Genomic DNA, 20,936 nt, shown 5'->3' with positions numbered 1-20,936 from the left:
TTGAATGTAAATAGGTTTAGAACATAGGACCCCAGACATTCTGCAGAGGGGGAGGGGCAGTGGGCAGCTGGTAGAGGTGGGGGACATTCTGTGAGGGGCTTCGGCCATTAGGCAAGAACCTGAGTTTCCTTTCCAACTGGACGGCAGCAACAGAGATGGCGTGTGCCTCTTTAGGCAACTTTTAAATTGTCCTTTTGACTCACAGCAAAACTTCTACCTCATGTCCTCTTTACTTCCATTCTTTATCAACAGACCTACTTTTGTGCCAATCAACCCATGCTCCTTCCCACTTTGGCTCTTTCCCACTCTTGATGAATTTCAACGAGGGCTGCACTTCATGAACAAAATTCAGAACACGTTTTCAGTCTGAGAAACACAGGGGTTCTTAGGAAGGCAAGGGGACTGGGTGTTTGAAATCAGGATGGTCTCAGCTGATCCAGGCTATTAGGTGGCTGTGTGCTCATCATTGTTTAGGAAGCAATCCTTGTGCCCCCAGGTCGTGTATGTTGCTGGAATCTCTGTCCACACCAGCAGGCCAGCCTTACTTCCCATCTCCTTTGCTGGAAAGCCTCAATCCAGGAAAGAGTGGCTATGTGACCTACAGCACCGAGACCAGAAATCCTTTCATTTTGTTTCCCAGCATATTGTGCTGGTGTTAAATGTTTATTTTTTATCTTTTGAATGATTTTAATTTAACCAAGCAGTACTTTTCATGGCTTCAAATTCAAACTGTGCACAGTGGAATAGGCAATGACCAGCCTTCTTCCCATCTCTTTTCCCTGGCCACCACATTTTCTTTCCTGGAAGAAACAAGTGTTATCTGATTGTTTCTCATCTTCACTGAAACACATCCTGGCTGGCCTCTCTCAGCTCACTGTTGGCCTCACCTTCACCATACATTCTTGCTGTTTGGAATCCAGTGTCATCGCATGTGGTTCTCTGCATGGGAATTATTATAGCCTATCTTCAAAAAAAACTTCATTCTCATTTCCACACTGAGAATCACTGTCCATTTATTAGTGTCAAAATGACAGGAAAGAGCACCCATGTTCTGTGTTGTGGACATTGGAGTGTTAGGAAACTGGTCAAAGGAGATAAGGAGTACTCAGAGCACAGCAGCAAAATTTCTGACACACACATCACTCCCTGCTGGGCAGGGTAATTTTGCACGATGGGAGGGTGTTGGGGAAGGGAAGAGACCTTCAGCCAGACCGGTGCACACTGCGAACATTCACTGAAACACACTCTGTTGGAACTTACGAAGCATTTGCCCCTTTTGAAGACATTTGGACTCAAGAGGGCAGAGTTGCAGAAAAATGTAACAGGGGCCACACTGCAGGGGCAGGTGGTGGATTGCAAGTCTCAAGCCCAGGGTTCTCCCCTCCTTGCCCCAGTTGTGTGAGAAGGTCATTTCCTAACTCCTGTCTAATATCCCCATGAGTTCTTGGTTTTGTCCCAACTCTAAACCTGAACGGTCCAGCAAGCATTTCTATGAAATGCCTCCACAGTGGCCACTGGGAGGGGAGTGACCTCCATGCAGTGACTGCCTGTCTGGGTGCTCCCAGGCCTTTTGTCCTCTGAGACAGAACTGCGTACTTACATGCAGCCCTCTTCTGCTGTGCAACTCTACCTCGATCTTAGCTGAGAAGATCAACGGAGAGCAATTCAAGCAAAATCATGGTAAACTTACCAAAACAAAACAAAACCAAACAAACCATAAACACTTTGGAGATCTTTCTGAGGACTTGATCTTTTATCACGGGGCAAACTTAAATGATTTTCAATCAATAACTTCATCTAAGAGGGATGTTGAAGCAAAATATCATACTCAGATACTGAAGAAGGGCAGAATTCTTGGTAGCTTCCTCCCTTGTCAAGTCAGTCAACCGATGCTTTCTCAAGATTCTCACACATGGCTTTGATATAGGATTTGAATGAGTCTTTTTTGATATAGGATTTGAATGAGCCAGTGATACAAAAACTATACTGTGGAACAGTGTCTTGTCTTAATTCTGCAATTGCTTCTGTACATATTTGAAGTCCTAGACCCCAGGAGGAGAGACAATCAAATTAACCAAAGGTAATTTGTGAAGACTGGCCATGGGAGGTGGTGGCTAAAAGTCCTCCAGCCCCTGCTCTCTGAGCATCCCCACAGAAACTCCTGGGCCGCACTGACTGCTGAGAAAGAACATCTCAGGGCTTGGATCCCCTGTTCAGAGGACACATGCTCTTCCACCCAATCACGGAACAGTAGAGGAATGGCAGCTCCATGCTGTGTCCTGCAGAGCTCTCAGTCTCTGCACTTGAGGCCCTGGGCCTGCATAGAGGTGAAGGCTCTTCAGTGCTATCACGTGGAGACAGACGATAGGAATCCTGCAAATAAGCAGAAAGGATGTGACCATTAAACCTTCTTCTGAAGCTATTACAAACTCAAGTCAGTGAGTTGCTTCTCTACTAGCTTTTCATTGCCAACTGGAATGCTGCACTGTGTTGCAGAGTCAGGGGTGGGGGACCTGGAATTGTTCCCTTACTACCTGCTGCTTTATCGACTGAAATTGATCAAGGCTACAACCAAAACATTTCTAGAAATAATTTGAATGTGGTAGGAAAAACTCTGGGAATGGAGTCAGAAGAAAGTATATTTTGGAGTGTGTTTTCAGGACTAAAATTCTTTGCCAGAAATGTTCTTTAATGGAACCTCCAGACTGAGTAGGAAAATAGGGCATACTATTTTTTGAAACGCATGAGCAGGAATGAAATAAATGCCGTCCAAAGGGAATGCAGGACATTCAATTCGAGGATACTTTGCTTTAGGATAAACCCTCCAAAGGTAAACCTTTCAGCAAGGGTGTTACCTAAGTGCATGGACTGCAGGTTTGTATTACCGAAAATTAGGAGTGGTCGTTGCCGATGCGCTGGTTTCTCAGAGGCACGGTCATGGAGGTTCCAATGAGGGGGCATTGTCTGGCCCCAGGAAGCACCCAGGTGCTGCCTCCCTCCATTTTCCCCTCTCCAGCGGAGCTCTCCCAGGGCGGGCTCCAGGCCAGCTCTGTGCACCTGCGCATGAGCCTTGAGGCAGCGAGGTTCCAGCGCCGGGCCGGTGGCCCTCAACCTCTCCCAGCACCGGTTGCGGCGGTTCATGGCAGGGAGACCTGCAGCGTGAGAGCAAAGGGCAGTTACCCAAAGGCCTTCGCTCTCATGGCGTCCCTCTTGGTGTTAACTAAAGATAAAGCCAAGTGTGTTTAGAAGGTAGTCGCCTCCTGGTCATGCTCCCACTGGTCACCAGTGTCTGTGGGGCGACCCCACATTGTGGCCAGAGCAGGCCTGTGGCTGCGCTCAAGGCGAGAGCGTTCATAGCTTTCCTAGCGGGGCCCTGCAGGACGCTCAGGCTGCGCTCCTTTCCCTTGCTCACCTGGCCCTGAAGTGAGGGGGGAGGTGTAGCAATGCAGTGGGAACCCCAAAATGTGTCTTGGCCATGCCTTTCACATTCCAAACAATGCAAAAGCTTGAGGAAAACCTCAGCAGTTGAAACCGCAATGCAGTTCAGCAAAGAAGTAGCTCCTGTCGTCGTAAAACAGTGAAGTTCTCACGGACGACCTCACTGAGTAAGTTGTGAAGCTTGTTGACTTGATCAGAATGATCAGCCAGCATGCATGTTCTAATATGCTCATTTGTCACTGATATGAGCAGCTGCAAAGTGGAAGAACAGGCTTTTAGTCGTAGTCTGTTCACTTGGTAGCACAAGTTGATTGTGGATGCAAGAGTGGCCAAAGTCAAGAAAAGCTTCTATGAGAATCGCTTACTTACGTGGAATTTACAAATAAAAAGTAGTGGTATATTATTTGTAAATTGTAGGCTACACATGTATCTAAAATTTGCTGCACACACGTGTGTATCTTGGGTGGTCGGGTTAGTGTGTACTTGAGAATGTCAGGAAGATTTATTTTGGATTTTGGAGGGTGTGAGATTTGTGGGGATGGTTTTGTGTGTGTGAAAATGCGTTTATATGAACTCTTAGTTTGGAATTTGATATGTATTTAATTGGTGAGAATCTAATATGTATTCACATGTGTGGGTTGGTGGTGTCTGTGTGGAGATTGCAGATTAAAGAAGGTCATAACTGGGCCGGGCAGTATTGTGGAACTCTATGTGTAATTGGGGATATGAGGTGGCATGTTTGCATATTTGTGGCGTGTTAGTTAATCACGGGTATATTTAGGGCATGTAGAGAACTACATGAGTATTGAGTTTGTGTGTGTGTTCAAGGGCGTGGCAATTTAGATGAATGTTTTGTGGAGCTATGTGCTTGTATTTTTCAGTAAGTGGTTATTAGGCTTATATATTCTGGGAATTTAGTATGTGTGTGTCTGATAGAGAGATGGGGTTCTCTTTTTATACAGGAGAGTGAGAGAGTTGAATTTATATGTATTAGAGGTATGTGATATGGTTATTGGTTAGTACTTGGCAATGTGGGAGCTGGTTCATACTAGATTGGGATAATTTGGGATTGGGAAGTGTTTTTATGGGTATTTATAAATGATATGCTGGAGATATTTCCATGCGTCTCGGGTGTGTATACTGGTTTGTGTGTATATTTATCAGCAGATAGATGAATTATCTTAGTCCATTTATAGAATATGGGATTGTTAGTATTTAAAGTGTATTTCTTTGGAGAATGCTAGGAGGTTCGTACATGTGTTTGGGCATGTTTAGGGGATGAGGTGAAGAGGTTGTATTCCGGAGATGCAGCATATTGATTGGATAGTGTTTCGGGGGATTTATACACTCAGGGATTGGGGATATTTACATGAGTGTGTATGTGCCCATGGGTATATGGAAGTTGTGTACGTATATTACAGCATTATTGGTGTTTCTGTGTGTGTGTTTTTTTTTTTGTATTGTATGAGTTTTATCTGGGAGGGTGGGGTGTGTATTCATGGGTAGTTTGTGAGTGTGTATATTGAGGGGTTTTGGGTATATTAAGACTTAGTGGTCCTCTGTGTCTGTTGTGAAATGTAATACTCGCAGAATTTGGTGTTGCCACTCATATGTGTGTTCTCAGAGTTTGTGAGGTGGAGTTACATGTATTTGATAAAAATAGTTTCTGGTTCTGTGTGTATTTGAGTTTATGTGGCTTCTGTATTTTGTATTCTGGGAGATGTGGGAGGTTCAGTGAAAGTATTTGGAAACAGAGAGGCTGTGTAGGTTGTGTTTGCATTCAAGAATCATGGATTCTTGTATTTTAGAGCTGTGGGATTGTATGTGATTCTTTTTCTGGGTGATGCATGACACAAGTGTTGTATACCTTGTGATTTTTTTTTTGAGCCTATGCCTATGGGATTTTCATTATGTACTGTTAACAAATCTACTGAAAGGATTTTCTTAAAAAAACAACAAAAGAAAAAAATAGAAATTTGATTCCAGTGAGCTGTTTGCAAATCAAGGAGTCCCAGCCTTCAGTGCAAAACAAAGGTACACTCTGAAAGAACAAAGAGAGGTATTATCTTTTATAGAGAAAGTTAATCCTCAGATTCCCAATCTGGTTCACTCTGCAAATGAGGGATACAAGCTTGTTTATTTCTGATTGGCTGATGCAAGTCACAATCTATTTCTTAAGTCCATAAGACAAAATGGTACCCCTTGATTCAGGTGGCATAAACAGGAACAGACAGCTGTGAAAGTTCCAAAGTGACACAAGTATGTGGTTTTTGCAGGAAGCAGGGTACATGTGTGAGACCTGCAGTCAGTAAATGGCCGCTTGGCTCCATTTTGAGTTTAGGCCCAGTCAGACACTCATGATCCATCTGGAAGGATTAGCCCTTTCAGGGTTCACAGTATATATGGGTATATATGGGTACTGTGTTCATTGTACATGTTTTTATTTGGGCACATATATATGTACATATATGGTTTTAGCAGTGATGTGAGCATTTGGGGTGGGTAGAGTTTTGTCTGCAAATTTAAGTAGTAATTGGGCAGGCCATCTGTGTATTTAGGGTACAGGTAGCAGTTGTGTTGCTGGTGGGCTGGTTCAGGTTCTTAACTTTGCTGCACAAAAGAAGTCTTACTTTGAGAGTGAGTCCAACATAAAAGTAAGCAAGAGAGGTCATTGCAAAGCGAATGTACACTCTAACAGCCGATCAGAGTGGGCTGCTCAAAGATGAGACAGCATTGACTGACACTGGGGAAACCTCCTTTATGGAAGCCTTACATGACTATTCATGAGGGGGTGGGAAGGGGTGTCACCGTTAAGCACACTCTGGGCTGTTCTCTGGACACGCATGCGCTATTGCTGCACATGCTAGTGCCTATATCACGTGAATACCTGGTTAACATCTTAAATCTCTACCCAAGGGTGTGTTTTTCACTGTTATAATGAGCACTGGTCAACCCAGGGACACTAATCATGGGTTTTCACACTTGTGCGAATTTGGGGATTTTCCCTTCTTCTTTTCCACTTCCTTACTGCAGGACCTCCTTGTGCACTGTTGGACGGTTTGTTCTCTTCATCTGTTTAGCAAGTTTGTTCTCCTTTAATGGAGGCTATGACCACCCTATCCTATCTCAGTTGTGTGTATATGTTCAGGATACATGAGGAGGTTGTGTTCTGGAGGTATGTAGTTTGGTTTTGTTTTTATATTTGGGGTGAGAGTTGAGGGTCCTACTCAGGGTGCAGGTAGATTGTGTACACGTATTCCTATGAAAGGATGTGGCTGTGCTGGAGCTGGCTTGTGCTAGCTTGGGGTAGCCACTGGGCATGGCACATCTCTTCTCAGCTCTGTGTTCAGTGGCATTAGGTTGGTAGTTTAAAATTAGTCATGCTGAGATATTTATACCACATAAGCATCACAATTCTAGGCTTTCCTATTTCCCCCTGGAGAGCATTTTATTAAGCAGTTAGCAACAAACCACTGGTGTGTGTGTGTGTGTTCAGGATCTGTAAGCAGATGTTTGTATGAAGCAAGAATATTGAGGCTTTAATGGGTGTGTATACTGGGGATTCTATGTGTATTGTAGTGATGCAGAATGACCAGGGAGCGTGGTTGAGAATGACCCTCCCTGGTCATTCTGCATCACTGTGTTACTCCTAAATAGTTGGTTCATTCTTTGGGCCAAAGAATCCTTACAAATGGTGGTTTCTGGCTCTTCCTCCCACAGATGGATGCAGGGATACCTGCACCTTAGGCAGGTGGTTGCTCCTTCAGTATCTGTGTTCCTAGCCTCTGGGTCCTCAGATGGGTGGGCCTGGTAGACAGAACACTGTGCAGAGCAGAACTTTCCTAGATATTGTCCGTGTGATCGGCACAGTCAGAAAGATATGGGGTTTCCAGGACAGGAGGTCAGATGTGCCATGTCTTCTCTCAGTCCTGATGTCCCTGCTGATTCCTCTGGGGCATGGCAAGTGATGAGGACACACTCTAACATACGTTCCACGAGATGAAAGCCTGCAGAACCTGTGCCTGCACTACCATCTGTCCCCTGGGTGGGGATACTGTTGGGTGTCAGGCTGAGAGCTAGGCCACCAGTTCTCAACCAACCTGTCCCCATGGAAACCTGAGGCTTCGGGGCTAAGACAGGACCTCCAGCAGGTACCCAGTGTTGGGAATATGTGTTGCTTTCTGTGTTAGGAGTTTTATCTCAGTGGAGTCTTGGTAAAAAGAGGGAATCAAAGGCATGTGACATTTTCTTTTTTCTCTGGTGAAGTGAGGAATGAATGTTGACCATTTCTTTCTGAAGTTCCATACAGAAAATGTATACTCAGCCTGAGGAGCCCAAGGTGACTCCTTAGCTGCTCTTGGAGAAGGTGTCATCTAGTCTTCACAAGGAGTCTTCAGGCACAAGGGCCTGAATCTGATTTCTCATGGAAGGCATTGGGCAGAGCTTCACAGTCCCACCTAGAGCTGGGCTGTAATTCTAGGGACAAAGTGGAGGAGCAACAAGGAAGTGGTGGGGAGCACACCTTTAGAACCTGGGCCTGGGGAGGGCAGGTCAAAGAAGCCTGAGTTTACACGGGCTCAGGTCCTGGGGCAGAAGCCAGACACAGAGCCTGGGCAGCCAGATTCACTCTGGCCTGGGTTGTGGGTGGGGATGACCCTCCTCTTGTGCTCCTGTCTGGGGCACCCCTGAGCTGCAGGCGAAGGTCTTAGTTGCACCTCGGCAAGGATGTACAGCCAGGCCTGGTGCTAAGGAGTGAGGAGGGTAGAGTCAAGGAGAGGAGGCACCGATCTGTGTCCCTTCAGCAATCTGGAGCATGATGTTAGATCCTGTTAGGGCGACCTCCCACTCGCATCTCCTGGATCTTCTGTCACTGGGAGGCTCAGCACCCCAAGAGAGAATGGATTTGGTTTCCCCTGATGTGTTCATCTGGTTCTGGGTCCCCACTCTCTCAGCACATTGGGAGCTGGCCCTGCGGGTGTGGGAGAAGCCTGGCAGGGGCAGGGGTCAGTGAAGTGACATGGGCAGAGCTGGGCAGGCTCTGTCCTGAGGGGTGCTGGGAGCTCGGGTCTGGAGAGACAGGGAAGCCCCTCCATTACTAACTCCTATGGGGGCTCCTGGGCTTTTGCTCCACTAAGCTACAATTCTTTACATTTTCCCATCTCTCTAATTTAGTGGGGATTTAGGGTGGAGGCAGCAGTTTTTCTGTGACCTCAGTCCTCCAATGGATCTAAAATGACTTGTTGATAGTCTGTTTGTACAGCATTTTTCTTGTAAGGATGGGAGTGATGACTTCCAAGTTTCTTACATGCTCGAATAACTGACACTTTTTATTATATACTCACCCCCATGGTGGTAGAAGAATGCTATAATTTTTGGATCACTTCAGCTTTTTTTTTTAGCCCGAGTCTTGCTCTGTTGCCCAGGCTGGAGTGCAGTGGTGCAATCTCCACTCACTGCAATCTCTGCCTTCTGGGTTCAAGTGATTCTCCTGGGTGAGCCTCCCAAGTAGCTGGGATTACAGGTGTGTGCCATCACACACAGCTAATTTTTGTATTTTTAGTAGAGATGGGGCTTCACCATATTGGCCAGACTGGTCTCGAACTGCTGACCTCAGGTGATCCGCCTGCCTCGGCCTCCCAAAGTGCTGGGATTACAGGCATGAGCCACTGCGCCCAGCCAAGCATTCTTTTTTTTTTTTTTTTTTTTTTTTGGGATGGAGTTTCGTTCTTTTTGCCCAGGCTGGAGTGCAATCGGGTGGGATTTCAGCTTACTCCAACCTCTGCCTCCCAGGTTCAAGCGATTCTCCTGCCTCAGCCTCCCGAGTAGCTGGGATTACAGGCATGTGCCACCATGCCTGGCTAATTTTGTATTTTTTAGTAGAGACAGGGTTTTTCCATGTTGGCCAGGCTGGTCTCAAACTCCCAACCTCAGGTGATCCACCCGCCTCGGCCTCCCAAAGTGCTGGGATTACAGGCATGAGCCACCACTCCCAGACCAGTCCAAGCATTCTTATATTTTTATTCATTTATTATTTTGTTAGTGACAGGTTCTTGCTGTGTCAACCAGGCTGGAGTGCAGTGGTGTGATCATAGCTCACTGTAACCTCCAACTTCTGGTCTCAAACCATCCTCCTGTCTCAGCCTCATGAGTAGTTGGAACTACAGATGCACACCACCGTGCCCAGCTAATTTTTTAAATTTATATTTTGTAGAGATGGGATCTCACTATGTTGTCCAGGCTAGTCTTAAACTGCTGGCTGCAAGCAATCCTCCTGTCTCAGCCTCCTGAGTAGCTAGGACCACAGGCCTGAGCCACCCTGTCTGGCTAATTATTTTTATTTTCCAGAGATGGGGTCTCCTTATGTCGCCCAGGCTGGTTGTGGACTCCTGGCCTCAGGTAATCCCACTTTAGTCTCCAAAAGTGCTGAAATTACAGGCATGAGCCACCATGCTGAGCTTCCCCAACACTGTTTTTTTTTTTTTTTTTTTTTTTTTTTTTGAGATGGAGTCCTGCTCTGTTGCCCAAGCTGGAGTGCAATGGCGCCATCTCGGCTCACTGCAACTTCCACCTCCTGGACTCAAGCGATTCTCCTGACTCAGCCTCAGTCAGCTGGGACTACAGGTACACGCCACCATGCCCAGCACACCACCACTCTCTTCTGTACTCCATGATTTGTGATAAGCAACTGTTAATCTTACTGAAGATCCCTTGTACAGGATGAATCACTTATCTCTTGCTGCTTTTCTGTCTTTAGCTTTCTACAATTTGATTATAATGTGTCTCAGTGTGGATCTCTTTGAGTTTATCCTGCTTTGAATTTGTTGAGCATCTTGAATGTGTAGATTCACAGCTCCCATCAAATGTGGGATATTTTTGGTCACTACTTCTTAACAAAATCTTTCTAGGCCAGGCACAGTGGCTCATACCTGTACTCCTGCATTTTGGGAGGCCGAGGTGGGAGGATTGTTTGAGCCTGGGAGTTCAAGACTGGCCTGGGCAACATGGTGAAATCTTGTCTCTCCAAAAAATACAGAAATAACTGTACTTAGTGGTGGTATGTGCTATAGTCCTGGTGCTATATTCCCAGCTACCTGGGAGGCTGACTATAGCTGGTGCTATAGTCCCAGCTACTTGGGAGGCTGAAGGGGGAGGATTGCTTGAGCCTAGGAGCCTATGAGGTAGACGCTGCAGTTAGCCATGAGCCGTGAGATCACACCACTGCACTCCTATCTGGACAACAGAGCGAGATCATCTCAAAAAAAAAAAGAAAAAAAGAAAAAGGGGTATATCTGCATGACTATGGATTAGGCAATGGTTTCTTACATACAACCTAAAGCACACCAACCAGAGGAAAAATAAATTACGCTTTCTCAAGATTAAAAAGGAGACTATCAAGAAAGTGCAAAGACAACTAATAGATTGAGAAGAAATATTTGCAAATTATATACATGATAAAGGTCAATTATCTAGAATATATATATTTCAAAAATTCATTTAGAGACAGGGTCATGCTATGTTGCCTAGACTAGTGTTGAACTTCTGGGCTCAAGTGATCCTCCTGCCTCAGCCTTCTGAGTAGCTGGGACCATAGGCCTGTACCCCCACAACTGGCTGTGGAATATATAAAGAACCCTTACCACTCAATAATGTGGACAAAACCCAATTTAAAAATGAGCAAAGGCTTTAAAGAGAATAAAAATGAAACATTTAAGATTGTTGAAAATAGTTGCCTCTGGGGAGTGGAATATGGTGAGGCAGGTGTCTGGATTGGAGGGGACGAGCTATTGTGAACAATAAACCTTGTATCACTATTTGGCTGTCTGGATCACGGTTCACAACAAGCGGTGAGTTTTCTCCACAGGGGACATTTAGCAATCTGAATATATTTGTCATTTTTATAACTGAGGTGTCTTCCTGACATCTAATGTGTAGAGGCCAGGGATATTACTAAACATCCTACAAGGCAGAGAGAGCCCCCATAACAAAGAATTACATAGCCTAAAATGTCAATAGTGCTGAGGTGAAAAATTGTCTAAAGTATGTCTGAGGCTGGGTGCGGTGGCTCATGCCTATAATACTAACACTTTGGGAGGCTGAGGCAGGTAGATCACCTGAGGTCAGGAGTTCGAGACCAGCCTGGCCAACATAGTGAAATTCTGTCTCTACTAATAATAAAACAATTAGTTGGGCGTGGTGGCGCATGCTTGTAATCCCAGTTACATGGGAGGCTGAGGCAGGAGAATTGCTTGAACCTGGAAGGTGGAAGTTGCAGTGAGCCAAGATCCCACTACTGCATCCAGCCTGGGTGACAGAGTGAGATTTCATCTCAAAATAAATAAATAACTAAATGAAGTATGTTTGATAAAAATACAAATACAAGTCAATAAAAGTTATGTTAAAAAAATTTAAAAATCCTAAAACAATCTTTTGTACAATATCCACAGATGTAGTTTTCTTTCTTTCTCTCTCTTTCTTTCCTTCCTTCCTTCTTTCTTTCTTTCTTTTTTTTTTTTTTTGAGTTTCACTCTTGTTGCCCAGGCTGGAGTGCAATGGCACAATCTCAGCTCAATGCAACCTCTGCCTCTCGGGTTCAAGTGATTCTCCTGCCTCAGCCTCCTGAGTAGCTGGGATTACAGGCATGTGCCTGCTTAGTGGGGGTATAAGCCCTCCTTACCAAGTAGAGAAAAAGGGGAGAAAATCACATTGCTAAAGCAATTGTGTTAAGCCCCATGTTATCTTTACTTGTGGAAGAATGTGGCTTTGACCTATTATTCGACACTTAGCACATATAAAATTTTAGGCCTTAGGTTTCAGTTCCTCAGATCATAGCAAATTGAAGTTTTGGGCTAACAAATTAGCTTACAGGGAATAATAGAAATCACTGACAGCACTACTACTGATGGCTACAGTAAGATCTCTGATAAAAATATGTTAAGTGATGCTCACTCAAATCTGTAAAGGTGCAGAAATACTCCTCTCAAACACAGTAAAAATAAAAATGATCTTATTATCTTGTATGTCAATTAAATGAACTATGGTATACCTATGCAAAGTACTAAACAGCCATTAAAAAGGATAACTTATATCCATGTAAATTACTTGGAATTATCACCAAAATACATATGGAAAAAGGCAGGTTTCATACAACATGTATAACATGTTCCCACTTACAATTTTCTTTCTCTTCCCCATTCCCTCTCCCCACCATATATATATTGTTTATAACTTTCTATATTATTTCAACTGTATAATACAAACTCATCTTTACAAAAAGAAAAACACAACTTTAAAAATGGTTAAACTATTAGGCTGGATGCTGTGGCTCACACCTGTAATCCCAGCACTTTAGGAGGCTGAGAGTGGATCACAAGGTCAGGAGTTCGAGACCAGCCTGACCAATATGGTGAAACCCTGTCTCTACTAAAAATACAAAAATTAACCGGGTGTGGTGGCAAGTGCCTGTAATCCCAGCTACTCAGGAGGCTGAGGCAGGAGAATCACTTGAACCCTGGAGGCGGAGGTTGCAGTGAGCTGAGATTGCGCCAGTGCACTCCAGTCGGCAACAAAGCAAGACTCCATCTCTCAAAAAAAAAAAAAAAAAAAAAGTTAAACTATTAAACTATTATGTCCCCCCATAAAATAAAGTTTTTTCTAAGGACTGTACCCAATTCTTCCTATAAATTTTACTTTTTAGTTGACAGAATCGGTATATTGTAATGTTTTTCTTTAACTCACGGGCCCAAGGCCTAGATAATCAACTTCTTTGAACAAGTTGTGATATATTGGATACAGGGCTGGTATAAGACAACTTTGAAATGTTCAAGGATTGCTTTTTATACTCCATCCCTCTCCACCTCCCAACTAATCTGTAACTCTATGTCTTAGCGCCCTTCCCTTAGTCACCTTAAAAATCTCATGAAGTCAACAACGACAACAAAAAACTTAAAAAAAAAAATCTCATGAAGTCTAACCTATCCAAACCTATCCTTGGTTAGACTTCATGAGAAGTCTAACCCCACACAGCACTTGGAAAGATTAATGCCATATTCTAGCCTCATCCACTGACAAAAGGGCTCTCTGGCGCTCTCCAGCTCCTATTTGCTCACTTTCCATTCCTTTAGTGACATACCTCTGCTGGAGGTCAGTACAACTTTGTTTAACCACTCCTTTTCTCCCAATGTACAAATGACAAATTGGTCCTGAATCTTTCTAGAGGCATCTACGAAAGTATTATGCTTGCTTTAGGATTAAGTAAGCTTGTTACCTCAAACAACAATTCCAACTAGGCTGGGGCAGTGGCTTACACCTGTAATGCGAGCAATTTGGGAGGCTGAGGCAGGAGGATGGCTTGAGCCCAGGAATTTGATACAAGCCTGGGCAACATAGTGAGATCCCATCTTGATCAAACAATATATTTAAAAAACAAAAAAGCTGGCTGGGAGCAGTGGCTCACGCCTGTAATCTCAGCACTTTGGGAGGCCAAGGAGGGCAGATAACGAGGTCTAGAGATCGAGACCATCCTGGCCAACGAGGTGAAACCCCGTTGTAGACTAAAAATACAAAAATTAGCTGGGCATGATGGCACGCGCCTGTAGTGCCAGGTATTCGGGAGGCTGAGGCAGGAGAATTGCTTGAACCTTGGAGGCAGATGTTGCAGTGAGCCAAGATCACGCCACAGTGCTCCAGCCTCGCGACAGAGTGAGACTGTCTCAAAAACAAAAAACAAAAAACAATTCCAGTTGGAGAAGGGCTCTGGCAAGTGGCAAGTCTGAAGCACACAGTTTGTAAATCACAAACATTTAATGATAAAATCCTTCTCAAAAACAGTCTATACATGCTAAACATGAAACAGCTTCACCCACCCAAAACAAAATCACAAGGTAACAATTATTACGCTTATTAGTTTTCTGCTCCATACAAAACTAATGTATAGGGATGCACAGATTACAAGTAGTTCCTGGATAACTGATACGTTCTTCTTTCTTTTTAATTTTTATTTTTTTGAGACGGAGTTTCACTCTTGTTGCCCAGGCTGGAGTACAATGGCGTGATGTCAGCTCACTGCAACCTCCACCTTCCAGGTTCAAGCAATTCTCCTCCCTTAGCCTCCTGAGTAGCTGGGATTACAGGTGCCCACTACCACACCTGGCTAATTTTTTCTATTTTTAGTGGAGATGGGGTTTCACCATGTTGGCCAGGCTGGTCTTGAACTCCTGACTTTAGGTGATTTGCCTGCCTCGGCCTCCCAAAGTGCTAGGATTACAGACATGAGCTACCGTGACTGGCCTAACAGGTAAATTCTTATATAGAGAACACGGTCTGAGGCAGAAGTTCATCTTTTTTAAAAAAGCAACTTTTCTAACAGCATGTGACTATAAAGTAGGAGATGAAAGGGTAATTTTGGTATACAGAGATATAAGGGGATGAGAAGGGTGGAGACATCAGGGTCCTGCAGAACTTTACATAGGTGATATTTACAGTCACACAAGAGAATGAACATCGACCTTTCAAAAGCTTTTCCAAAAACAGAAGAGGAAGGAATACTCCTCGACTCATTCCATGAGGCTAGAATTGTCTGGATACAAAGACTAGACAAAGACATCATAAGAAAACCATAGATCAATGTCACTTACAATAGCATTAAAAGGAATAAAATACTTAGTTGTAAGACTTCTACAATGAGAACTACAAAACATCATTGAAAGAAATCAGAGACCTAAATAAATGGAAAGACATCTCATATTCAGCATTGGAAGGCTTAATATGGTTAAGATGGCAATACTGGTCAGGTGGAGTGGCTCATGCCCATAATCCCAGCATTTGGGGAAGCTCAGGTGGGAAGATTGCTTGATTCCAGGAGTTCGAGACCAGTCTGGGATACGTGATGAGACCTTGCCTCTACAAAAAATTAAAAAGTTAGCCAGGCGCAGTTGTGCACGCCTGTGGTTCTAGCTACTTGGGAGGGTGAGGTGAGAGGATTGCTTGAGCCCAGGAGGTCAAGGTTGCAGTGACTGCTGCCTGGTACTCCAGCCTGGGTGAAAGGGCAAAACCCTTTTGGGGAGGATGAGGAAGATGGCAATACTCCACAAATTGGTGTACAGATTCAATGCAATTCCTATCAAAATCCCAGCCTCTTTTTCTTTGCTTTGCAGAAATTTACAAGCTGATGCTAAACACACATGTGACAGGATCAGGGTTCAGTCTCAGGTCTGACCCTCAATCTGACACTCTCTGTGGAAAGAGCAGTCAGGAAATAACAGATAAATAACATCAAATTTGAAGGTTTGCTGAGGAGTGAGAGAAAAAACTCCCTTTGCCTACCTCCTAGGCTTCAAAGCTGTCTGGGCCAAGATGTCAATTTAGCTGCATCCTGGGTCAATGAGGCTTTTGCGAATTAGGCAAATAAATCAAGTTACTAGAGTTTAAGCTGTGTTTTCTTTCAGTATTCCAATGAATCACTTTTTGACCTTTGGAATTATTAGGTACTTGTCAAGACTGATAAAATTTAGCTGGAGATATTGCAGATATGGGCGATAAATATGACTCAATAAAGTCTGAAACCATTCAAGACTATAAAATGTGTTTGAGATTTAGGCGAAGAGGAAAGACCTTTTGAAAATTGTGAAGGCTATTAACAGGCTGAACATGACTTCAATTCACCATATCTCAGAATCAGTAGGCACTTCTATAAAAGTGTGAGTGAGATAGTTAACCCATGTTAACAGGCTCCGTGTAATGACGCACAAGTTCACAGTAGCGCTGGGTATGTGGCAAGTCAAAGGCCCAAATGCCCTTTATTATGAAAGATAGGCCAAATCTAGTCAAGTTTTAGAGTTACCTATACTTACTGTATTTCTATATTAGGTTATTTCATGACATTAATTTCATGACCTTTTTTCCTAAAAATGAATCTGAATAGCTTTATTTCTTTTCTCTTTCTTCTTGAGATCCCATCTTGTTTTGTCTTGTTTTGTCACTTAGGCCAGAGTGCAGTGGCACGATCACAGCTCATGGCAGCCTCAACCTCCCAGGCTTAAGGGAGCCTCCCATCTTAGTAGTTGGGACCACAGGCATGTACCATCACCCTTGGATAATGTTTTCATTTTTTGTAGAGACGGGGTCTTGCTATATTGCCCAGGGTGGTCTTGAACTTCCAGGCTCAAGTGATCCTCCCACCTCAGCCTCCAAAACCTCCAAAAATGCTGGGATTACAAGCACCAGCCACCATGCCCAGACTTTGTAGTTTAATTTCATAGGCACTTGTCCATGGTGGGGTAAATGCTGAGAAAGAAAGTAGAGAAAAATACACTTTATTTCCTATTTAAGTAGACCTTATTTTGTTTAACTATACTGATACTGATAGGGCAAGTATTCTATTATTAGGTAACTATTAACATTCTATTAACTATACTGATAGGGCAAGCATTTTATTAAATAATTATGTATATTCTATTCTAACAAATTAGAAGCCTTCTAGATAAAAAAAAATATATAGAGAGAAAGGTTTAAACTGCCTGAAAATTAAAGGGTAAATGACAAATATTTACATATCATAGAAATGAATATTCAGATCGCACACAAAGAAAGAACATATAAAAACAGATAATAGTAAGATACGAAGACATCAAGCAAACGAAGATTAGTGTCTTCAAAAATGTTGTATGTTTGGCAAAAGTTCCTATAACAAATAATAGGAGGCCGAGCATAGTGGCTCATGCCTGTAATCCCAGCTCTTTGGGAGTCTGAGATGGGTGGATCACCCGAGGTCAGGAGTTCAAGACCAGCCTGACCAACATGGCGAAACCCCATCTCTACTAAAAATACGAAAATTAGCTGGGTGTGGTGGCACATGCCTGTAGTCTCAGCTACTTGGGAGGCTGAGACAAGAGAATTGCTTGAACCCGGGAGGCGGAGGAAATTGCACCACTGCACCGCAGTCTGGGAGACAGAATGAGATTCTCTTCCAAAAAAAAAAAAAAAAAAAGAAGAGTTTTTTAGATGTTCCCACTTTATACTAAATTCTATGTGGCTACACAATAAAGCCCTTCTTTGCTAGCTCCATGGTGAACCTCCTTGTGATCTTTTCCAATTCATTATCCTGTAAAATAAGAAAACAACAAAAATGAAAAAAAAATGATATAAAAATCACTTGAGATTATAGCTAGCATCTTATTTTCTATTTATAGTACATTTTCATGTCTTCTCATCCTTAGAACAACTCATAAAGTAGGCATTGCCATTTTAAAGGTGAGAAAATAAGGGATCAGAAAAGTAGGTTATAAAAACAAGATAGTAGAACTAGGACTCAAATTCCCATTCTATTAATTCCCCACTGAAAAATATACTAAATCTTAATTAAGATTAATTGTAATATAATTATATTCCATGTAAATGGTGAATTTTAAAGAGAATAAAAATCATATCTGTTTATGTTTGTATATAAATAATTTAGTATTATGTAAAGCATTGTGACAACCAGTTTGAATTTACTTGGAACTGACAGGATAAAAAGTAAGGTTTTTATTGGCTTAGTTAAGATATTTGTCACTAGTATGAGATCCTGACTTAAAAACTTCAGATCACAGTAATACTTTTTTTCTTTCTTTTTGAGACAGAGTCTTGCTCTGTTGCCCAGGCTGGATGGAGTACAGTCGTGAAATCTTGGCTCACTGCAACCTCTGCCTCCTGGGTTCAAGCAGTTCTCATGCCTGAGCCTCCCGAGTAGCTGGGATTACAGGTGTGCATCACTATGCCTGGCTAATTAGATCACAGTGATTCTTTTTTTTTTTTTTTTTTTTTTTCTGAGACAAAGTCTCACTCTGTCACCCAGGCTGGAGTGCAGTGGCATGATCTCAGCTCACTGCAAGCTCCACCTCCCAGGTTTACTCCATTCTCCCGCCTCAGTCTCCTGAGTAGCTGGGACTACAGGTGCCCGCCAACACGCCTGACTAATTTTTTGTATTTTTAGTAGAGACGGGGTTTCACTGTGTTAACCAGGATGGTCTCGATCTCCTGACCTCGTCATCTGCCTGCTTTGGCCTCCCAAAGTGCTGGGATTACAGGCGTGAGCCACCACACCCAGCCAGATCACAGTAATTCTTAAATATGGGTATAGGTGTCTAATAATATGAAGATATTCATTACCTTTTAAATAAGAAAATAATAATACAAAAAGCAAAAAAAAAAAAAACAAGACTCATAAAAACAAAACCAAACAAAACAGAAAATGATAAAGGATATAGATATTAAGTAGGTGACCTTTATATGACAAAACACTCAGTGAGTTAATTCTTTACTTTTTTCATTCCATTTGAAAAGCAATGGGGACTATTGATCTCTCTGATATGGGGGATACAGAGAAGCCCAGTAATTTCAACTCCTTCATAAATGCACTGTGTGCACAAATACCACTCTGAGGCTGGGTGCGATGGCCCATGCCTGTAATCCCAGCACTCTGGGAGGCCAAGGTGGGCAGATCACCTGAGGTCAGGAGTTCAAGATCAGCCTGGCCAACGTGGTGAAACCCCCTCTCTACTAAAAATACAAAAATTAGTCAGGCATGGTGGCGTGCACCTGTAATCCCAGTTACTGGATCAAAGAGAATCGCCTGAACTCAGGAGGCGGAGGTTGCAGTGAGCCGAGATCGCACCATTGCACTCCAGCCTGGGCGACAGAGCAAGACTGTCTCAAAAAAGCAAAAACAACAACAAAAACAAATGTAACTTTCATACTTACGGTATAGTTCTTGGGATTGATCTTAACACCAGCTTTAGCACCCCCAAATGGCACATCTGAAAGAGAAGGCTGATGGTTGCTATTCCATATAAAGATTAAAAAAGTAAAATGACAGAAAGTGCCACACAATATTAGAAAAACGTGATGCTTTAAGCTTGAATTTCTGAAAGTTCAAGAAATAAACCTACCATCGTTTTCTCAACTGTACTTTAAACAACATTTTATTGAACAGGAATTGTTCAATAAAATTGGCTAGCCAAGTTCTAATATATACATATATATATAACATAATTAATAATAATTAACCAATAATAATAAATACTTAAACCCCTAATCCATAGATTGCAAATGCAACAATGATAGCTTATTTTCTTGGGGAACAGGAATGGGTGGGGACAGAGGGAACAGGAACAGGACTTTTACTGAAAGGAGGGATGACAGGAACACAGGGCTGTGGGTGAAAAGAAGAACAAATAGAAGAAACAGCAGAGAAGGCAGCTGGCTGGGGTGGGGCGGGCGCCTCCCTGGCCCTGCTCCAGGACTCAGGACTGGGTCCTGCCTGGGCCGCCCCTCCTGCCAAGGCCCTGGCTTCTTCCCAGGGTGACTGGCCCACTCCTAGACCCTAGGACATCTGAAGGGCAGGGATCCCAACGGCCTGAGAGGGTATGGGCCAGGGGCAGCAGGCTGACCCACCTGGGCCCAAAAGCCACCTGTGTTTGGGGGCTGGCATGCTGTCTAGAGAGAGAGCGCCCTGGGAAAGGGGCGCACGAGAGTTTCTCTCCTGAGAGGCCCCCATGCAGGTCGGGTCAAACAAGGGGGCTTTATCTGCCTTGAGGCAGCGCTCCCTAACTGAAGCAGGCCTACCCCAGAAGCACAGGCACTTGGCTGGTGCCTGAACTCCCTGTGCGAGGCAGCACCTGCTCATGGAGCCCCTCAGCCTGCAGGTGCACACCTGGTTTCCAAGTCCTGCCTGGGGACTTGCTAGGTGGGGGACGGACCTGGAACAGGACCCTAAGCCCACCCCCTCCTCATACCTGGCGGTCCAGGGCTCCCCGCCCAGTGGAGCCAGCAGGACAGGCTAGCCAGGCCCCCCTCGTGCCTGACCCCCGGAGGCCAAGCTCCTCTCCTGCAGTACTGCCGCCCTGCCAGTCAGGTAGCTCTGGGGGCAGGGGCAAAGGAGAAGGGAGGGCCGCAGCCCTCTGGGAATGGCCTTTCAGAGCCACTCAGTGGCTGGACTGAGGCTCTGGCAGGAGTTGGGGCATTAACAACACCCCCATCCTCCCCTGGGCTCTGCCTCATCTGACGCTCCAGAACCCCCTGCCCCAAGCCCCTACACATTCTGTTCTATTCCTCAGCACCTCTCAACACCCTGGCACCATGGAACCCAATGCCCGTCCTCCCCTGAGAGGGAACAGCTCTGGGGCAACGGGCAGCGAGGTGCCCTCCCTGCCACCAAGATTTGGTGCCTAGAGCTGGTGGAGGGCTGGCCGCACCTCTCCGGGGCACACCGGGTCCTGCTCCCCCAGCCTATGGCTTTGGGGCGGAGCCCGAAGGGAGAGAGCAGGGGCGGTGGGTGGGGGAAGAAGGGGGTTTCTGCGGCTCAGTTTGTGGCAAGTAAGTTTTTTTTTTTCAACTTTTTCTTGTGTAAAAAGTGCATGAAAGCTCGGCAGCCTCTGCAAATGTCAGCAGTGTTTCCTGGGGCGGGGGAACTGGGAGGGGCCCCAGGCCTGGCCTGCAGCTTGGGACTGAAGGTGGCCTCTTAT

The 20,936-nt window shown here is 44.3% G+C and overlaps 1 pseudogene; it reads right to left on the bottom strand.

The window, feature by feature from the left end:
* Positions 1-8,015: 8,015 nt before the first annotated feature.
* On the bottom strand, positions 8,016-20,511 carry LOC129048487 (uncharacterized; annotated as a pseudogene).
* Positions 20,512-20,936: the final 425 nt, after the last annotated feature.

The sequence above is a fragment of the Pongo abelii genome, chromosome 8 (genome assembly GCF_028885655.2).
Source record: "Pongo abelii isolate AG06213 chromosome 8, NHGRI_mPonAbe1-v2.0_pri, whole genome shotgun sequence".
Taxonomy (NCBI): domain Eukaryota; kingdom Metazoa; phylum Chordata; class Mammalia; order Primates; family Hominidae; genus Pongo; species Pongo abelii.
This window is presented reverse-complemented; position numbering and strand designations above follow the sequence as displayed.